At 40.7% G+C, this 19269-nt stretch overlaps 1 long non-coding RNA gene across 1 annotated transcript; it reads right to left on the reverse strand.

Annotated features, from left to right (window-relative positions):
* Window positions 1-6081: 6081 nt before the first annotated feature.
* On the reverse strand, window positions 6082-18132 carry LOC125009441. Its single transcript, XR_007112952.1, has 3 exons — window positions 18002-18132; window positions 10258-10425; window positions 6082-6190 (listed from the first exon to the last, which is right to left on the reverse strand). It is a non-coding gene; the product is annotated as an uncharacterized LOC125009441 (long non-coding RNA).
* Window positions 18133-19269: the final 1137 nt, after the last annotated feature.

Raw genomic sequence — 19269 nt, forward strand, 5'->3', positions numbered from 1 at the left:
CCCGCCTACATCAATGCTGAGCCAACCAGGCTGCATTTTACACACTGAATCTGTCAGGTTCCCCACTATTGGTTGAGAGCATATTCAGTGGCGAAATCCCAGATGTACTCTGCAATATTAGCAGAAGAGAAGCTAACAGTGCAGCTCACTCTCATCAGCCAACCACTAACACTGTCCCTACTACATTTAGCTGTTTAGATGTTCAAAGTTAAATCCTGGAACTGCCAATAATTTAGCTATGTTTAGCTGCGTTAAGCTATGTTACATATGTATTTTTATGTTTCCGGGCAGTTGCACGGCCACCTTACTGTTTCACATGTTTGGAATAAAAAGAATGAATATTTGAACCTGTGTTATATTTGAGTAGCTTAACATTGAATTCAAAATGCTAATAATAATGTATATTTATAAACAGAACTAGACAAGGTATGTCTTTTTTTTTTTGGCCCAAAGTCAATAATAGCCTGTCAGCTTATTGTAATTCAAGTGTTATGAGAGAACACTTGACGTCTGTGCCTCCTCCTGGCTGTGTTTAAAGTCTTCAATCACAAGCCATTTTACGGAGCGTCGCTGTTTGGGGCATTCCTGTAGGTTACTCGACATAAGTCGTGCACGTTCACGTGCCATTGCTAGTCAATAACTACGCTGTTTGTTCATGAATTCAATTTGTTGACAATAGAAAGGAAACAGAAAAGGTAAATTACTTTGTGACTCGGTCCATAACTGAATAATCGCGCGTTCACAGGGCGAAGGGAATGAAAACTGCAGCATATAAACAAGAAGGAGGAGGGGGGGCAGCACAGCTTTTACATACCTTGCCTTTAACTCCTGAATAATTCAATAATGGGAAAGTTGATGGAGTGTGAATGGAGCTGTGGTGGGTGGTTATAGACAGGTAGAAACCTGTGATGATTCTCAAAGCAGTCTTGTCCTTAATTACACTTAACTTCAAGCTTTAGTAGAATTTAAATGGGTGAGTTATGTACAAATTAATTCTTATGCAGTTGTCACGAAAGGGAAAATTAGCTAATGAGACGCAAACTGTTCCCGTATCAAACTGTAAACATTATTATTTATGCTGTATAATTGAGCTTCCATTAAACATGAAGGTCGATGAGTTTTCGGGGCAGCTTTACAGGAACAGATTTTGTGCTCTTCTGCATTAGCTTTGGTTTTCAATACCTGGAGGCTATAGCTTGACCTTCACTCACCTTTTGTAACACTTGTAAATTGCTTGATAAGATATAACAAAAAATTAAATAAATAAAAAAATAACAGGTGAGTAAAAGAACAGAAAGTTTAAGTAGGTCAACTATTATTTTAAAACAGCAAAACTAACTTTTGGTCACAAACCTACGTACAAACAAACTCCCAGTTGACCTCTCCATGTATTCTGTCTCCGTGCTAACATCCGTGTCCACCAGGGCCACAAACAAACCAACAAGTCGTCAGGATGAACACCTGCTGTCTGTTTCCCTCTCTCAGTCACACACACAAGCAATGTAAAACCTGTGTTAGTCCATGTTTAGCATGGCATACATGGCTACATGGCAAGTAGCACAGAGTGCTGTCTGTGTGTGTCTGTGTGTGTGTGTGTCGTGTTCTGGTATTCCCATTACTTCCTCGGCTCACATAGCTCAGACAGGGGCAAGTCAGACTTGACCCTTGGACAAAATAACTGGTAGTATAGCTCAGAAAGCTAACACTTGCCTGTAGCCTGTAGATTACTTTGTAGTGGTGATTAAAAACAATGAATTCTGCGTGCAGTCATGATTGCATGCTCTTGACAAAACACAGGAGCTGATCTCAGACACAAACCTACTTCTTAATTTACTTCGTGCCAGTGCAGAGACACTCTCCAAATGTTTTTTTTTTTCCTCGGAGCCAGATGCATGCCTGGCCTATCCGTCCTCCTAAATACACAGATCAGCTATAGCATTAAACCCACCAACCAGTAAAGTGAAAGTTCCTGATTCCTCGCATTTCTGTATGTAGATGTTTGATAAGCACTACAGTGCATGGTTATTGCCTAAGCTTTTCCTATAAATCCTACACATTGTCATATATTATCCCAGCAGAGCCATGCACACAGACCCAGGCCTTCCACATAATGTAAAAGCAAACATGATTCCTCTCACACGAGGCAACCTTCTTCCATCGACCTGTGGTCCAGTTGTGATGCTCATGTGCCAGTTATAGGTGTTTTCAGCAGTGCAAGCGTCAGCACCCTGACTGTCGCAATGCAGCCCCATACAAAACTAAGTGTGATGCACTCTGTGTTCATCACAGGTCGGTGCTGGCTCTGCAGGTATGAAGCAGATGGACTTTCGGCAAGACACTGAACTCACCTTCTCACAAGCTTGTTTGAACCAGTGGGTAGATGTGTTATTGTGACTGTAAAGAGATTTGAGTACCAATAGATAGAAAAAAGTTGAATCCAACCACACGGGCCAACCGTCCCTCCCCAACTGCATCCATAAGCCTCTGCCTCTTTTTCTTCCTTGGACCTTATTGGATTGATACTGACTGCCGTGGACCAGAATCAAGCCACAAGAGCTGCATTTTTGGAGATGTTTGCAATTTAGCACTTGTCAAAATTGCTCACACCTGCCCTCTGACGCATCAACTGTGAGGACATAACATTTGCTGCCTTAAATTTCCCAACCACCGAGTAGCTGCATAACAATGAGATAAATCAGTGTTACTCACATCACAATTGTCACACAATCGATTGCACTTACTGATATGACTCTACTACTCATTTAATTTGAACCAGTATCTGCTTCAGTTTTTCCCCACAAATATGAAATAGGCTGCTTCATCACTGCAGTAACAGCTGTAACTAAACACAACCTAAAACTAAAATATGTGAAGTATGAGCATGCATGTGTCGGTTTTGCAGATGCCTCTTATTTCACCCTCTAATTGATCTAAGTGGAGCATCTCAACTTCTCTGCTGCATTTTAATTCCTGCCAACAAGGAAAGTACCTGACACGCACACACACACACACACGGACACACGGACACACACACACACAACTATTCCAGCAACGTAATCATGTACTGTTGGCAACAAAAAGTAATATGATAGAGTTAATATGTGCCTAGATGCAGTGTGAGTTTGCATGTCTCTACCCTGAAGGTGCTCTCACTGGAATGCTCTAATCTGGGTCAGATGTTGAGTTGGCATTTCTTGAGGATGCTCAGTGTGTGTGTGTGTGTGTGTAGGATGCCATTAGCTGAACAAATCTGGACTTTGTGGTAATGACAGGGGTGGCAGCCTGCCAGGCAGACAGATAATACCACAGTAGTTGGTGACAGAGTGATTTCAACTGCAGGCTGTTTCACCTCAGCAACGGTTGTCGTGTAGCAGGTCAGGGCTCCACTAGCGGTCGCACAGTGATCTCAGGAATGTGAAAATATGTGTTTTTAAAATGGGTAACAGGCAACGTCCTCGCGACTTGTTTGTCTTCATATGCGCCATTTTCTATATAGATGTTGAGCATATGCTTTTTGAAATACAAGTTTAAATGTTGCGATTATTTTGTCTTAGTATTATGTCTTACCTTTAGTTTGTGGTTACAGACATACAAGTGGATTGTTACATTTTGCCTCTGCATCTAAATGATATGCAAGGACATTTTTAAAAGACAAATTTAAATGCCTCGAGAGATCAAGTGGGCCATCGTGATCCAGTAGTGCACAAGAAGAGAAATGACAACAAAGTTCAAAGGGCACACACTGAACTGAACATTCACATGCAAAAATATTTGTGCAACATCATCATCATCTAGACTTAAACTTTAGACCAACTAATGCACATGATTCAGAAGAGACCAGCTTTGTGCACAGGGCAGTTGCTAGGAATTCAGGGCCCCCTTAAAGAATATCTGCTTGGGCCCCTCTACCTCAGGATTTTTCATTAAAACCACCCTAAAGTCAGTATAAACTGTCCATAATAATTCTAAATTGTGTTTTTACTTTAACTATTTTTGTATTTTGGCTATTCAAATGTCCTACAGTAACACAATTTCAGTAATTGACCTGGCCTGTTGCTCATAATTACTGAGTAGAGCTTGAACTTGAATGCATCATAATACAATTCAATGTAGCCTCGTAATTGAGTGTGTGCTTATTTTTAACAGGGGGACTGTCCACAGAGGTAATATGTGTGAAACACACAGACTGCTGCAGATAGCCTCCAAATTAGTAATGTCCGTTAGCTACACTAGGAATGGTTGCTCTACAATATACGTAGTCCGCTTCTCACCCGATGATAGCTAGGCTCTGATGTCCCGGGTCTCTGCTCTGCTGCTCCTACTCCTGGCCTCCCTCTGAAGTCTTTTCTCGTGTCCAAGTTTCTGTTTTTTGGGGGTCATCATCTTAATTGATTTTCCTCTCTGCCTGTGGCAGAGACCAAACCATTTTTAAGAAGGGGCCAGGGGGGTTATTGAAATGATTAAAATGAAAATATAGCATGACTTTGTGGCTTTGTTTTAGCTCAGGTTCATTAGTGTGAATATATATATATTAGTTAGTTAATTCATTTTCTTTTTTTTATATATATATAATAATTAAGTCATTACTGGGGGCTGTGTGTGGGCCCTTATGAGCTGTGGGTCCTTGGAATTTTCATCACTTTCTCCCCTATATGACTGCACTGTTTGTACAACAGCTCTTACTTGCTTCTTAACCTCCCAGCTAGTAGATACTCATCATTTGGTCCAGATAGAAGAGACAAGAAGAGGCATGAGGAGGCGGGTGGTTCTTTCATCGTTTTGATCAGATCTTAAAGGCTTCAAACTATTATTTTATAAATTACGAAAATTACAGATTATAAGACTAAAATTATCCAAAGAAAATAAAACTTGTAAGATGTTTTATTCACGCTGGTGGTGTCTCAGCAGTGTGGACAACAAAATGAACAACAAAAGGTTACCTCTAAGATCATTCTATTCATATTATTTCTATTATGAGATCCGATATGGGTCTGAAAATGTGTATGTGCTGAATATGAGGGTTTGATGTGTGGAGCACAATTACCGTTTATTTGATACTTCAACCACTACTGAGAAGAATGGCATTGGCTTTATTGTGAGGGAGGAAGAAAGGATATGTGGGCTTCATTTGTCATACATGTGTCAGGTTACATAAACGATTTTAAACCCTTGCTTTAATCATTGTATCTCACACGATTTCTGAAACTCCCCAACGTTCTATCACCATTTTAACACCAATACACTCCTACAGAGGAAATGACTGGCAATAAAAATGAACTTACACATAACTCTGCCAAACAAGGCCCTGTGAGTGAATCCTTTTTATACTCACCGCGACTCGAGGTCTGTTTTTGTTTTTAAAGATGCCTCACGCCAGATGGGCCTGCAAATTGCCGGTTTAACTATGAGATAGGAGGAGACTCTTTACAGTCTCTGCTTCCTTTAACAACTTCAGAAAGTCTGGCTTCTGAAAGATTTCAGAAGTTCAGCCAAGAGACACACTGTGGTTTTTGAGGTGCTGCATTGTTTTGATCACAAACTAGTCGATTTTTTCCCCCCGTTTAGACTTTGTCTCTACATTATGGCTGCCTTCAGTCCTGAATGACAACACCTGTAGAGGCCAAATATATTCACTAAAATTATTTAGCGAGTTGATGTATAGCGTCGCAAACGTCTCTGTCACCAAGACAACAGCTTGATTTCACAGTATAATGCATGGGAAACTGAGCAAACAAAGACACTGTGCATACGTATAGACACCCGCCTAGAAGTGATTAAACTCAGCGGGACTGCAGGCCTCAGCGCTCTCCTCTCTACTTACTGACAGCTTTCAAACTGTGTGTGCGCGTTTGTGTGACACAGCATTGTCCTCAGCCAGACAATCCCCCTCCCTACCAGCAGACCCCCAGGCATAAGCATGTCTTTACATGACACTAATGCTATCAGTCTCTGTCTTTACGTCTACTCTTTGAGAAGAAACAGAGAGATGCAAGCAAGGGACAACAATCTCACAGACATATCAGGCCAGACGGTGTTTGATCATCCCTGTGGCTGTATGTGGGAGCATTTAAGTACCTCTCCTCCTCTCTCGCTCCTGGAGGAGGCGTAAAGAAGTAAGGAGGTGCAGGCGGTGGAGGTGATTGTGGACTCCGAGCTCCAAGAGGTCGTACTCTGAGAGGTGGAGCAGGTCCTGGAAAATATTAAAAAGCAAACAGAGTTAATCTGAGGTGATGATGTTCAAGATAAGGTGTTGAAAACTTCAACTTCAGTATAAATACTAACTCACTGACATGTTTAAGAGTTGGCAATCGTCACCTGAGGTGGAGCTCAACAGGTTTTGGCTTACTGGTTTAGCAAAGTAAACCCCCAAATATGATGTTATATATAAATCTGTCTCCAGCTGCAGCAAACTCACAGGTGCACAGAAGCACTTCTTATCCACATACAGAGCAGTTCAAATATTAAACAAATAGTGAAGCATTTTGTAAGGAGTTGGTGAACACAACCTACACTGAAATGTGTTGGAACTTGCCATCGAAACCAGCATTTAACTGCAGTTAGATTTATTGACTTTATTGCTGAATACAGAAAAGTCTTCATAGTTGTCTGTTTTTCTTTTTTTAAAAAAAGGGGTTTTATTTAGTGTCCCTTCTTTAACAGCTGCGGTGGGTCATGATTGAAGAATCACTCTTTATTTAGTTTGACTTTCATGTTGTAGCCACGCCAGAAAAATGAGACAAGGAGATCTGACCCTGTGACCCAGGCCACAGAGGCCTTTGACACTGAGAGAGAGAGAGTCTCAGTTCTGACTTTGGCCAGTGTCAGGTGGTCATCACACTGAGACTGAGGCTCATAAAAAAGGAGATGAATATTTCTGTGGTCGTTACTTTGATCTGAAAGTGGTGCAGAACCCAGACAACCAGGCAGAGACCAAGACTGTCTCATCTTTCTTACTTCCATTTGTGCTGCTTGTCCTGTTTTCACTTCCTTTATTTACAGATAATCTCCAACTGAAAAACAGTAGCAGGAGTAGGGTGAGCTAATTTTAGTACGATGTGTATGACTTCCAAATTCTTTATGGCACCAGAGATCTTTTGACAGAAAAAAAACGGTCCATTTTAAAACCGCTAGAACTACATGTGACGTTTATCCAAATACAATTTAAAGAATAGTTGCCAATCACAACAAATCTAGCTCCAAGAACCAGATTCAGACGGTTTTGCAATGTTGAGTTCAAGTGTTTAAATAATAATGAGTCTCTCCCGACACCATTAAGTCCAGCTGTTTTGGAAAAATTAACAACACTTGACCACCAACATGGCAGAACAACACGCTGTACAGAGGAGCGGTGTTGGAGCTTAACCAGACCCCGCTAATTTGAAACGGTAAAAACTGTTGTGTTCTTCCCAGAGACTGTGAACATTCAGAAGATCTAGGTCATTAATATTAAGATTGATTGCTGCACAGGACAAGACTTGAATCGAACTCAAAGTTCTCCCACCAACAAAGTTTTAGCATTTATTATGCCTGGAAAAGATCTGCCAAGCCAATCTAATAATTTTGGCAGGCTTTACGGTAACAACAACACAGTCGCACATGTCATCTGAGCGTTGTTAGCTTGATTTTTACATTAAGCAAGATGTCATCTTTTGATTTTCCATTATCGTGTGCATGTAAAAGATGCTGATAGCAAAATCACTTCAAAGGACAGTTAATAACGATTATGTCATTTGTCTGTTACATTGCTCTGATTTGCTGTAGGCATGACCAATTGCGTGCAGAGGCTTTTTTCCCTTGTATCGGTTGAGATACACTCCACAATGAAATCTAAATGGTGCATTACCAGACTCAAATTCTGAAAACAAATGAGTCTCGCTACAACCAGGCTCCCACAAGATGATACCGCTGTCCTTGCTGCAAGTAGAGAAGCACACAATTTGTCTAGACAGTTCTTTGGCTCCAGCGGTGCAAAAGACCACTGGCGACCTCCTATCTTCCAAAAGTGTGCCGTTTCCTCCCCTCGTCCCGCTCCTGTCATTACAGCACTGTCAAGACACACGAACAAACACACCCGGCCGATCTTCACCGTGCTATTAACATAAACGACCCCTGAAATCTTTGAACCAGAACCTAACCTCGTACGGTGATTGAGCTACACAAAAACACACGTGTAGAAGGCACACAGTGTGTCATCACAGGGCGCTCCCAGCTCTAAACCAAGGCCTTTTTTGTTTTGGCTTCTCAACAATGTGGCTATTCTCTTACTTCATCACAAACGCTGCTCTGTTTAGACTACGCACGCATACAGTGGGCAAAGCCATGAATATTAAAAACACACACACACACACACTGTAAAATCGCGCAGAAACCCACGCACAGTCAACACACAGCTAATTAGATGTTACACACAAACCCACAACCACACACACATACCTGCATCTCAAAGTAGAACAACTGCACACGTGCAAACAAACACACTTGAACCCACTCACATGTACAGCTGTGAGCACAAACAGAAAAGCAGAAGTAGAGAAAAGTGACACACACACAGACACAAATGAATAAAAATTGTGCTGAGGAAACAAACGCTGCAGATGTGCTCATATAATTAAACACACACACACACACACTGAACTGGTCATTGCGGTCAGCGTGCTCCAACAGGACAGTAATAACATGTCAGCAGGTTAAAGTAACACTCACTGAGCTGATGTTAACATGCGTTAACACACACCTCCTGACTGTGGATGTGTTTCAAGGGTAAGACATGGCTGATATATCCGTGCCTAATCCATCTCAGGATCTCGACCTCCCTCTATCTTTCTCATCTGCCTCTGCAATGAACAACAAGTTGACATGTTTTCTTTGTTCTTTCTTTCCCAAATCATGCAGAGCTGAACAACAACGTGAACTCTCATACCAGTCCCGTGAAGAGTTGGTATAGCGGTCGTGGGTGTTGGTTTTGCTGGTGTGAAAGTTATTGCAGCAATGGATGTGTAAGAGAACAGAAACAGCAGAGGGATGGATCCAGACGTTAAACGTCGCACCTTGTAGCTGTGATATGGAAGTTTTTAAAATCCTGAATTGGTATTTGGCTGTAAAATGAGATATACAGCTTCTTATTGTTGTTTGTCAAATTAAGTACAGAAGTTACTCACTGTATTCAGTATGAAGCATAAAACTAGTGGTTTAATCTTCCATGCTTTCAAAACATTTATATATCAGAGGTATTTGAAGTAGGAGTATAAAGAGATGCTCTTTGGTGCATGTACAGTAGCTGTTAGCAGTGTTTATGATGTTGGCCGGGTTGGCTTTTGGAACAAAGAGTGATGTGTCCATCAGCGGCATGGATGACTCAGAGTCACTGAGCCGCATACTGTTGTTATAATAACCAGAGGAGGGTTAGCAACGGTGCACCGAGTTCATTACGGACTGAGGACGGCCGAGAAGTTGAACCCTGTAAGTGCAGCTCCGTGAATATATTCCACACAACTTCCACAGCCTTTCTCTCAATGTGCACACATTATATGTTATATGCAGCAAATTGGTTAAACAGGACCAGAACAACCTTATCTTGTCTTAGTTTCTCACACTATAAAACATCTTTTCAGAACCGCTCCCCATTATGCATTCACTAATTGCACCAGTGCATTCTGGGAAAACATTAGCCGGCGTTAACGTAATAAATTCACGTCTTATTGGCTCATCAATCTCACCTCTGAGCCAGTGGCCGTGTAACGTTCAGAATGAAGCCGGTTAATGGCTGAATGTTAAAACGGCCTCTACATCAGCGTCCATTCAGTGCAACAGAGCCGTGATGAAGTTTTATTTGGTCTGGCTTATTAGACAGCTGTGGGAAACGCTCTTAACGACGACCACACTCTACTTTCCTGTTGGATTTGCCAGACTAGAAACTTTTATTGAAATTCCCTCTTAATCAGACGTTTTAAAGGGGAAGTTTGTCTAAATTACAACATGTTTAGCATATTCTGTCTTCGTACATGTTATGGGGACAACTAATAGCGTTAAAAAAAAACTTATTAATGGATGTTGCTATGGGACAACTTTCCGAATTGTGTTGTTTAGTCTGGAAAATGTGTTTAAGAGGGAAAATTACTTTACTTTAAACTCTCTCCTTCACATTTTCTCAAGAAGCTCTGGGATTTTTCTCCCCCTGTAATCGTGGAGGTGTGTTTAGTCTTCAGCTGCTTCATACTAAAAACAAAAACATCTGGTTTGTGCATCGATGCGTCTTACCTCTACACCGTCATATTCTTGCTCCAGCGCTGTGCAGTACTGTGGCAGTCCCAGCTGGCTCAGCCACCGGGAAATAGACTGGTGCTTCATATGTAACCGCACGCAGATGTAACAAGATGAACAAACGTTTTGCCACACGCACACGTCCTTTGTTCTTTTAGCGGGAATCTAAGACAAAATGAGGAAAACAGGATTAGTCGACCTTAGATGAACGGAGGAACAAAATAAGCAACAGCATTTAGAGCAGCCTTAAAATGTCTAGAGGAAATTAAATATACACTAACGAGGGAAATTAAATCGAATGTCCGACAGACCCAGTAGTTCCTTTGTGTCCATTATCACAGTGTCACTCTGGAGCTGATGTGAGATAAGGTCAATAGATCAGAGGCTGTCTAATTCCTCATCGGTTTTGAAAAAAAGATAATTAAATGTGCTTATCGACATTATTTTAAAAGAATTTACATTGAACATGAAAAATAGGATCATTTTGATCTTGGTTTTGTGTTCACAGGTCTAGCAGACATGTCTGTTTAGCTCCAACATAGCTCTGCAGTCAAGTCCTAATTTAGCCCCAGCAGGCTGATAATGAGAAACAAACCCTAACGATGTTTATGACGCCAGTTAACACAGATTCACAATCCACTGAGGTATATTCAGCCAATAATGGAGGTGTGTACTGGGAATAGCACCACTCTTAATTCCTACCACAATCATTTTACCAAGAAACACAAGCATTTCACTTATCACAAATCACACAAGCAAACCCTAGGTCAAAGGTCTTCAACAGGGAGTCTGAGGTACTGCAGTGGGGCTGCAAAGTCTTTGGCTGATTAGACATTTTTCTATATTTTTTAACCAATTTCCCCCAACAAATTTAAATTTCTTTATATGCCCATTAACATCAATCTACAAAGCATACTATAGCAACTTTTTCAATATTGTAAAATTATTGTTGGACAATAATGGAACATTTTCATAGTATTTTTTATTTAATAACAAAGTAGTAAAAACATACCTTTGCTTAGAATAAAGAAAAATATATTTTATAACAATATTACATATAGCGCAGCTACTCCACAAAATTAAAATCTGCAATTTAGATGGTCTCATATTATTTAATCCTTGTAATGGATCTGATACATATGGAAATATGGAAATGATCATGAGCCGGATCAATAGGAAGCTAATTTCAATTGATGAAAACAATAATGTCTCTCTCTGCTGCATCTGATTACGTGTTTTTCGTCAGGTGGCATCATTGTTCCTGTGTTGTCAGTGTCATTGCACCTGTTATGTCTCGCTGCTATGTGTCCGTGTCTGTGTGTGTGACATGTCATTGGCAAAGACATAAAAATAAAAGTGAGGGAAAGGGAAGGTGACTGAGCATGTGCAGTGAGCCGCACACCCCCCAACCAATCACATTAAGTGATGTACAGTACACGATGTCAGTAATGTCACTAAAGGTGGTCGGACCCCACCGCAGCCGACCCCTCACCTGGATCCATCAACCATATCAATCTAATCTACAGTATGTGTGGGTGTCATCATGTAGATTAGAGGAGGGGAGTCATTCATGCAGTATATGGACTCCTGTCAGCCTCCAGCACCATTTCCAGTTCAAACTTAATGGAGGTATGGAGGTCGTTCAGGAGAATGATTGACCTCTGTGTCCAATTCACAACGGGCTTATACACAGGATCAGTGTATAGTTTATAGTACGATACCATGATGTGTCCTCTCTCAGTAATCCTCACAGATTTCACCATTACTGCAAACGACATACAGGTCAAATACTAATAAAACTTAGATATTTTTAAACTACACACAGATAAAATATCAGATTTTCAAGCATGTCAGGGCTCACAACACACGTACTAAACTTTAATTTGTGGCTCTATCCATTAATTTCATGGAATCTCACATGTAACCTCACCTAGTATCACTCTAGCAGTCACGAATTAATCTGCTTGCTTCTGATTTTTCCCTCTTCCATCCTTACTCCATTTTCTGTCTCTCAGGGTTTCTTCCAGCTCTAAAGGAGCCTTTTTGCTCGCAACTGTAGCCTTAGCGGGTTCTGCGAATTATCTTGAGGCATTTTGGCTTGTTAGTGATGCAAAGCTGATACAAATGAATTCATATTTGTGGAAAAACTTAAGCGAAAGTGCAACGTCGCTACATCAATCTGCAACCTTTAGGTATTCAAACACTGTCCTTCTGTGTACGTGCTCTGCTGCCGTCTCTTGTGTAGCAGCATCGTCCTTATTGTAAAAGCATGATAAATGTGACAAGCTTCACAAACACACGCAGATGCATGCATGGAGAAACAGTGGCGTTATTGACTATTTCATTATGGTACAGTACACACACACACTGTGCAAATACACCAACATATCTAGTTCTTCCATGAGGTTATCATGTCTTCTTACACATGAGGGATTTTATGGAGCACAGATTAGAGATTTTAATTTAACACACTACTTACTAAACATACAGTGACACAATTAAGTGGTTACAGTTGCAGACAAAACAGGATGGAAGGAGATACATTTCAGCTGTACTCTACATCATCACTATGGTACCTGTTGGAAGCGCTGTAATTTGTCCAACTTCTTGTTTTGCTGATCACTCACACTGACGTGCAGGTCCATTAATGCTACAAGGTGACTAAAACTGCCAATTGTGAGGGTTCAACAAAGAAGCCAAACCTAACAAGTGATAACAAATAATGAGTAATAAATAATGACTACTTGTTGGACCATGGTTTTGCTCACACTAAAAACACCACATGTTCCTCCTCACGCCTATTAAAGAAGTTTGGTCATACGTGACAGGGCCGTGCTGCCAATCCAGAGGCTTAAAACCCTTCATTGCTCTTAAATTCTCATTTAAATCTCTAACTGAACTCACCGTGGGAAGTTTTGATATGTACAGTATTTCAGTATCAGTCTATGGGCGTGCTTCTGCTACCACTCTCAAACCACTTGACTCAGTAATGAATCAGGTTCATTACTGGAGATCCCTATAATGCTCACCACTGCTTTCTGGACAAAGTCGGTTGGACGTCTCTCGCACAAAGGCTGGATAAACGCTTTTATCTTTTTATTTATAAAGCCCTCACTGGTCATTTACCACCATATATATCATCCATGCTGGACTAGACTGCAGGATTTTACCCAGTCCCACGGGTTCAGTCTGAACTAGGAAAATCTGCTTTTAAGTTTTTTGCACCAACAGCATTGAACCATCTCCAAAATATACTCATGGTTGACACTCTCATTACTACTGTATACTTTAAGGCATCGCTCTCAAACCACCTAATCTCATTGTTCACCTGCTTCACAGAGCTCTGAGTGCTGTCTACTAATTTTTTAGTTTGTTTTAATCTTTGGTTGATTTTGTATTTCTGTGTTTTTGCACCTCAACATCATTGCAAATGAGGAATACCTCAAAATAAGGAACGAAACAGTAAATAATTATTTGCGTTTTTCAGATATTTCTCACTGTGACTCTTTAAAAAAGGAAAGCGAAAAGGGAAAGGTTTAACTAACAGTGCCCGACAAATAATTATCCAAGGTCTTACAGCCTTTATAGCTTCGTGAGAAGTTGGTGCACTTAGAGGATGCCAGTGAAACCAGAAGAGGCCACGCCCCGTCGGATATCGAGGCCTTTCAGCGCATCTTTCTGCCAGATGATCCATGTAACGAGTGAACAAACTGCAGAACAGCTGCATATCTTTTTAAAGTGTTGAGGCTTTGCCCCTGATATTGCGAGTGGTTTATCTCGTAAAAAGTTTAAAAGGGCTCCACGTGACTGGCCCTTGAATGATAACGGAGCCTTTCCAGACAAACAGCTGGACGCTTGGATTTGAAGACTCGGTGGGAGGAAAGCAGTGCAAGGGAGTTACACTTTACTTGGAAAAGGAAAAAAGGAAACGTGTCCTTTAGGGAGCTCGGATGTCCTTTTCTGGTTGGAAACAAACACGAGTCGGGAACAAGGTGGGGATGTCAACAACTGGCCAAAGAAAGGTTTTTAACACATGCGACTCCTGGGGATCACTGGTGTTTTTCTCTTTATTTACAAAGAACATGCTTGATACACATTCCCATTGGTGCTGACAGGAAAGGACGGAAAAGGTCAGCACTCATGCGCAAAGACAAGACAGTACTGAGGAAAAGTATTCCCAGCGGAACCAGTAAAGAAAGTTGAACCAGCACATTGTCCCCTGAGAGTTCTTCTTCCTCTCTTCTCCTCTTCCTGTTGGTTTGACCTCAGCTGTTTCCCATGACCACTTTCCTCTAGAGCAACATCGCAGCATCCATTTTTATTATCCTGTATAAATAGACTCACTTACTGTATGATCTAAACAGGCCTGGCTACTTGACAGACACTCACCAAATACCAATGCAGCTGTGGCAAACAACAAACCCGAGGTGGCCAGAGCAGGCGAGACCGCATTGGAGGACAATTTCCCTTTAACTCAGCCACTCTCTAATGTCTGTATTGGCTGCCTTTTATAGCCCAAGGGCATCCGCTTTTGCCAATCACATTAGACTGACACAATCCAACCAATTGAATTAAGCAGCAAAAATAACATCAGCATCACCACAAGGCCAATTCCAGCTCCCGTTACTCAGCAGTGCAGCGCGATGTGCGATTATTCCAAACGAAGGACGCTGCGCGGAAGATGAGACACTTTTACTCGGATACAGTAGCAGGCAGCTGCGGTTTGCTACAACCTGAGTCAGAGGATCACACCAAACCTCAGCTTATGAAACATATTCAATACCTGTAATCCCCTTTTATATCCAGTGAAGCGCAACATGTTGCTGGATGTCCTATGTCTAATCTACGGAAAAATCATTTAGACAAAGGTTCAGTTAAGTTTGTCCACAGTTACACAAACATCAAGCTAGAACCTTTCGCATACTGTATATTTAAAGAAAACTGTACAAATACCTAAACTTATACAGGTTTGAATCCCAGTTTGGTCGTAACACAACATGTGCATAGGAGCAGATGTTTCCACTCTAAGTGAAGAATAATAATCAGCTGTATATGTTGCAGTAATAACGCTGCTAAGCAAGTATTAGCATCTAAAGGCCACCGAAGATAAAAGCTTTGCAAGTTAATCACTGGGTAGATTCATGTGGGACATTTAAATGCATAATGTAACAATTAGGCCGCTGGGAATATGAACATTCTCCTCTGACATACTATAAAATCATGAAGAAAACTCTTTATGACTAAATTACAATGACTTACTATCAGCCACCTCAATTTCTGAAAATGTTGGCAAAGTTGGGAACATGACAACATTTGAAGGCAGCCCCAATACCGACTTTTATATCAGCCATGACGTAAGCCACAACCAACTCTGAATAACAAAAAATATGCCAATTAATTCTACAGAGAGACAATAACGCCTTTTATATTTTGCTAAAACCCTGATTTAAGGTGTGGCTATTAGAAGAGCAACATTTGGATCCTCAACTCCTGACTCTTATTACAAATTATACACTTCCCATTCGCTGATGTGCAAATTGGAGATAGTTTGAGTTGTTTTAACCCCCACAAAAAAGACAACAGGTCTTCATTTCTTTTCCCTGCATCCCTCAGGTTCATTCGACTCTACAATGACTCCACAGGACTTTTCAGCCACAGATTAATAATGAAGCATAATGTCAAGCCACTAACACGCTGGGTCAAGAAAAACCCATCAATTCTCTAAAGGCGCCATCTCATTTTTATTACACCAAATAAACAGGTACGCATACATGCACAAAAACGGGCCTCTTGACCTCTGCTGAACTATTTCTGAGGTGTGATTATGAATGTGACTCAGTAGGAATATCATTTTCTCCCTGTGGTTGGGTGCTCGACTTGAGAACGTGTCTGAAGCTGTCTCCAGAATGTGTTTACCTGTAGGTTACTGTAACTATAGAAGGAGATGAAATTTGACAGAGGAACATATGTCAGCGGCGATGAGGTTAGACACTGAATAACTAGTATTTGGTTGCGAGGATGAGGCAATTATCCAACTTTTGTTTGTCTTCATTCCATCCTTTACAGCTTTCCTCTATCCTCTTTTTTGATTAGGTGGGAGATTTAACTTTTCTCTTCCACCATAATACTACTACGAGCAACATCACTTCGTCTTCTACATTTTTTGTCCATCTCCTTTTGGTTTCTGCGCATTTTTATATCATTTTGTCATTGCCCTTGTCATCCCATCCACTTATCCCGCACTTGATTCTCCAAGAGATCTGAATAAAGAGTTAAAGCCTCTTCACAGCTTCGTGAATCTGATGGAGGCGAGGTGTGTTGGGACTGAAGCACTGCCACGGGGGTTTGTGAGACGCACAGCTTCATCGGGTTAATCTCTCTCTAACCTACCCACACGCACGCACACAGGTGGATATCGAGCATGGCTGGGCTTGCAGATGAGTAGCCGCGACGCAGCAGCAAACACCTTATTTGTGTGAAATGCTAGATGACTTTCACTGGGGCTCCGCTCCAAGCAGAGGGGCCATTATCACACCGCACCACAATATCAGCAGTTTTCATTTGGTTTGGATTTTTTGCCTCCGGGAGGTTGCATTTCATTTAAAGCTTTTCTTCTCTGCTCCCAAATACTTTCCAACGTTCCCTCGAATGTTAATTTTCTCTGCTTTACGGGGCATTTAAATACAAGCATGTTTGTATTTCTTTTACAAGCCCTGAGGGGCAGAGGAATAAATTGCTTTGGCAGTGTAATTTCACCCCATAAAAGTACATTTTCAAGTCAAAGTTCATCCCCTTCCTACACAATATAATCTTATATTACTTATATAAACTGACTGACAAGAATTAGTGCAATGTTCTTGTAAATCAGTTTCACTAAGATTTATTCCTTATTCCTTCCTGCTTGAATCTTCAAAATATCTGCAGAAGCTTTGAGCCAACATGTTTCTGCATTGCAATTTTCTGCCCAATAAAACATCACAGACGACTCGGATTCTATATAATTTTGATAATAACTGGGAAATTCTTACGAGTGGGATGTAAAAGAATGATTAAATCTTTCAACTCCTTCGCTCTGCAGTTCATATAGCACGTCTCTTTGCGTAGAAATGTCAGTGAAATTTGGCAATTTCACATATTCCCGCTAAACGGAAATGTCATCTATGCCCTATAACTTGTATTTGACATTAAACGATTGTTGCCCGCAGATAACAGCAGCTCAAACACAAGAGCTGGAGGAAAAAGAACATAAGGAGAATTTGCATGGCTCAGCTCAAAAGTAATTCCAACAGGGAGATGCATGTTTTATACAAAGAATAACACCTACAAACAGCTTAGAACATCTGTATTTTTCTGAGAAGGACATTTTTTGCCTCATTTGTAACTTTTTTAATGTAAACCCCAACAGGTTACTGTGCCAAAACATCTGATCCATTTTAGAAATCTCCCTGTACAGTTCAATAGTTTCATGCAATCAATCATAAATGACAAGTAGGACTAAATGATGTCAAATGAATGACACATTTTTATCACATACCCTGTTATTGCCTGATTTGTACAGGGCGTATACTGTATTATGTTTAAGTTCATAGTAAATCATTGCAAAGTATCATTAATCAAAACGTGCAACCTACCAGGTAATTGCAGCAACGATTGGGAGGTTTTTAATCATGTAAAGCGTTGCTGCACTGCTTCTTTTTGTCCAAAACATCTGTCATCACCTTAAGAAAAATGTAAGTCCTACCTTGGAAGAGTTGCAGGGCGACAGATCCACTCATTGCAGCCTCGTTTTGGCACGATCCACGGCAAAGTTGCAATCGGAGGATGACATTAACTTGAGTTACTGTCGACACCTCAGCTTAAGTCTGCAGAAAGCTACAACCCGGGAGTACCTGTCAGCAGCAGCACCGGGGCACAGGGAGAGAGAGAGAGAGAGAGAGAGAGAGAGAGAGAGAGAGAAACAGAGAGGGGGGTGGTGCCTTCGCTGCACGCACGGAGATAAAACTTTACCGATGCTCACACAGATATATAAATAAATAAACGTAAACTTTGTGATGTACTCGCAGAGAATAATGTAGGTGACCTTCATTAGCTGCAAAAACCTGCAGCTGCATTTTTTTTTATTTTATGGAGGGTGGGGATTAACCCTCAGAGGTGCGTTTGTTCTGCTTCACCCAAAATACCAGCGTCACATGTGCTGTGTTAGCACATTTATCCTGCACTGACGACTTTAGGCTTTCCTCTTTCTCTGTCACTGATGACTTTAAGCTTTTCTCTTTCTCTGTCCTTTTAATTATAAAATATTAATATAGAAATGAAATACAGTATATTAGTCACTCAAAGCTAGATAGATTTAAATTACACCATTTTATAAAATAAAAGAAATTAACCCTTGGTGTTGTCAGGGAAAAATGTGACCTTTCAGAAATTTATTTAACATCTTGCATTTTGAGCATTTTTTTTTTTACACAGTTTTTAACAACAGCAACAAAATGTGATGATTAAGATTAAACATTACCAAACTGACTCAAGAAAAAGGAATAAACTCCATAAAGAAAACAAAAAAGGTAAAACAGTTCACCACATATACCCATGCACACGTTTTCCAGATTCTCCTTGGTGTGTTCAAATCAGGTTCAAATATTGCTGTTTGCTCTTCTTTTTGTTCATCTCCCTTTTTTCTTTTTCTTTTTCCTTTGCGACATCTCCTGCCACCTTGTGGTGTTTTGAACTGCATGCATCAGTTGGGTGGAAGCAGAGTGCAAATTATGCAAAAGCTTTAACTTCTCCTTTTCAAGTCTTTATCTGACGTATACATGTATTTGATGGAGGAAACACCAAAGCTTTGTTTGTATAATGGTGTGTTAGTGATATTTATTCAGAAGTGGGGTTGAATTCACCAGACAAAGCAATTAATTGAATTCAGTTGATCATTCTGAGAAATATATGTGAAAAGTTTACTGAATTATAACATTTAATTTTGTTCAGTATATCATTATATATTCAAGGCAC

This window comes from Mugil cephalus, chromosome 6 (genome assembly GCF_022458985.1).
Source record: "Mugil cephalus isolate CIBA_MC_2020 chromosome 6, CIBA_Mcephalus_1.1, whole genome shotgun sequence".
Classification (NCBI taxonomy): Eukaryota; Metazoa; Chordata; class Actinopteri; order Mugiliformes; family Mugilidae; genus Mugil; species Mugil cephalus.